Source organism: Chrysochloris asiatica, unplaced genomic scaffold (assembly GCF_000296735.1).
Source record: "Chrysochloris asiatica unplaced genomic scaffold, ChrAsi1.0 scaffold00010, whole genome shotgun sequence".
NCBI classification, from domain to species: Eukaryota; Metazoa; Chordata; class Mammalia; order Afrosoricida; family Chrysochloridae; genus Chrysochloris; species Chrysochloris asiatica.
In genome coordinates this window covers 31044153-31047507 of record NW_006408528.1, presented here as the reverse complement: position 1 = coordinate 31047507, position 3355 = coordinate 31044153, and positions in this window count along the sequence as shown.

Here is a 3355-nt window from a genome sequence, read left to right as displayed (position 1 = left end):
ACAACAACAACAACAACAACAACAACAACAACATGAGTCAGAAATGACTCAAAGGTACTTATAAACAATAACAGCAATACATTTTATTTATAGAGATGTGTAGATATTCACCAAGGTTTTTTTTTGGTTTTTTTTCTATCATAAACACTGTAACCCTTGAAAGATCAATAGATTTTGCATTAGGAGATGTGAAGGCATATTATATTTCTGCTGGTAACTAGCTCAATACTATGCATAAATCTTTATCACCTGCTTATTTCTAAAACAAGTATAATAACCATGAGCTCAGATAATGATTTTCAAAGCATTGAAAATGTTCTGTTTCACCCAAACCTTCCCACAAAGAAGCAAACATATAAACTATAAAAGCTGGACAAGACATAATCACTAGAATATTAGAAATAAATATGAGGTAATAAAAAGGTAAAATGTCTCATTTTAGAGAGATGAAAAACTGGAATTGAAAGCAATAAAAGATTAGATATGAGTTCAGGGCCCCCAGTGCCCTGAAACTGTGTTCATAAAGGGTCAACTAATGGAACAGAGTTGATTCCTCCCTCTACTTTCTCATAATAAGGAAAAGGAAAATTTGTGGTAACCTAGCAATTACATTTTTAAAAATTGCTACTCAAACTCAATACTATAATACTGTTATAATTTCAGGGGAGATGTTTACATTACCATGTTATTTTCTTAATTAGTTTCTTTTAAATATATGCTAATTTTTATTTTAACCCATTATAAGCTCTCTCAGAAATGAGAAATAACACTAGATTTCAAAGAGAAAGATTATATTTCTAATACACAAGAAGTAATAATAACTATTAAGCAGTGCTGGTAGTGGTGTGCCATGGAGTCAATTCTTATTCATAACAACCCTGCATAGGGTTTCTGAGGCTGTAATTCTTTACAGGAGCACAAAGCCTCATGTTTCTTCCATGAAACAGCTGGTGGCTTTGAATTACTGACCTTGAGGTTAGCAGTCCAACTTGTAACCACTATGCTACCAGAGCTCCTTATTAAACAGCAGTTCTGCTATATATTGACAAAATATTAAAATGAAAAGGCCCAGGAAATTCTGTCTTGTCTAGCTTTAATACCAGGATGGAAACACCAGTTCCCAGTCTACAGTTTTGTCACTTGTAACATGTTAAAATTATACTACATCAGAATTTTTCACTAAATAATTTTCACTATTATACACAATTTCACAAACCTCATTAAAAATTTTTAAGCAATATATTTTTGTTTCTTTTAATGAATGAAAAAGAAATAAAGCCACAATATGATGTACTTGTATTTACTATTGCTTTTAAATATATAGATATATATACTTAAAACAACAACAGATATATATATATGTTAAGTGCCATTGAATTGGCTCATAGCAACACTGCATAGAGTTTCCTAGGAGCTGCTGTTGAGTTTGAACGGTTGAACTTGTGACTCAAACTCCAGGGCTGATCCTATAGCATGACACGGGGAATTCTACATAGTGTATTTAACAACATGTTCACTTGATTGATAACTGATTATACAGTGAAACCTGTGAGATTCGGAACTCAATGGGACTACCTTGTTTTTCTAGGTCTTTCAAGTTTCCTACTTTTTTACAGGCTGTAATAGCACTTTTCCATTTACCTTTGTTACAGCTACTAGTTATTGCACAAGTGTAGCTGGAGCCAGAGGAACAGAGAAAAAGGATGATCTGGGGTAGCGATATAACATTATATATCTTATTTACATATTTTCATAAGCATTTTATATATTTTTTAGCATGCCGATTCTTCATATTCAGGAATAATGAAGGTTAGCAGTAATCTCCTAATAAGCCAATGCTTCCAAAGATAACACAAAAGTGGTGAACGCTAGAAAAAAAACAACAAAAAAATGAACAAAACAATTTTGTGAATGTTCCTTAGAGTGAACACAAGCAGATACGTTTTAAATGTAGAAGAAATAACAGATAACTACCTAGTTGCCCTTTTTAGTAGCTTTGGTTTGTTTGTTAATTTGTTTGTGGGCTTTTTAATTTGTTTTATTTATTTATTTGTAGCTTTGCCTTGGGGGTGGCTGCAACTGTGACTTTGAATTTTCAAAGAGATCTGAAATTCTGAGAGAAACCTTGTCATCTTACTGAATAGAGGAATCCAAAAAAGGCCTGCAGCAAACACTCCATTAGCAAGTAAAGGGATAAGAATGGGAAGGAGAGACTCAGAGCAAGGGAACCCCAAATTCAGCTTATGAACTCTACCCCAAGTCTCTAGCTGACTACTGAATTAGGACAGGAAGACTGCATGCAGTCTCAAGCAAGTACAATTTCAGTTGCTGCCTTTTCCAAATAAGACAAAGATTGTATTTACCATTTACCATTGTTGTGTAGAAGACTACAACTGATTCCAGGATCTTCACAACATAACAATCACAAGGCCCAAGAGAGAATCCAAAATGTGTAATGTATTCAGAAATCAGATATCTGACCCCTCCTGGGAGACGGGTAAAAAGAGGAATAAACTAGTCAATGTGATGACCCAGATGTTGGAATTATTTGACAGACTGAATATGTCTCAAAATTATAGTCAATCAGATAAAAAGTTATGGGAAATGTGCTTATAATGTATGAAAAGTTAGGCTATAGCAAAATAAAAAATGTTTACAAAAATTGGAAGTTTAAAACTGAGAAATACAATATCTGAAATATTATTTGACTGGATGCATAATGGAAATGCAATGGGGAGTGCAGTTGCTCCATATGATAAGCACTAGACTGCTAACCACAAGGTCAATGGTTTGAACCCTCCAGCAACTCTGCTGGAAAAAGATGAGGATTTCTGATCCCATGAAGACTTAAAGCCTGAGAAACCCTATACGGGGTCTCTATGAGTAAGAAACAAGGGCACTTAGCAACAAAAATAACATAATAGAGATACAAAAACAAGATAATCAATGAAATTCAATATAGATCAATAGAGCATATTAATTATGAAGACAGGAAGGAAAAAACAAAAAATTAATGAGAATTCAGTCACCTGTGGGACAGTATCAATTTGTTTAAGATACAAATGACTGGAATCCTAGAGAAAGAAATAATATTTAAAGAAGTAATGGAAAACAATACACACACACACACACACACACACACACACACATATATGTTGTTGTTAGGTGCCATCAAGTTGGTACCGACTCATAATGACCCTATGTACAACAAAGCAAAACACTGCCTAGTCCAGGGCCAACCTCACAATTGTTGCCACACGTAAGCCCATTGATGCTGCCACTTTGCCAATCCATGTCACTGGGGATCTTCCTCTTTTTCTCTGACCCTCCACCTTACCAAACATGATATTCTTCT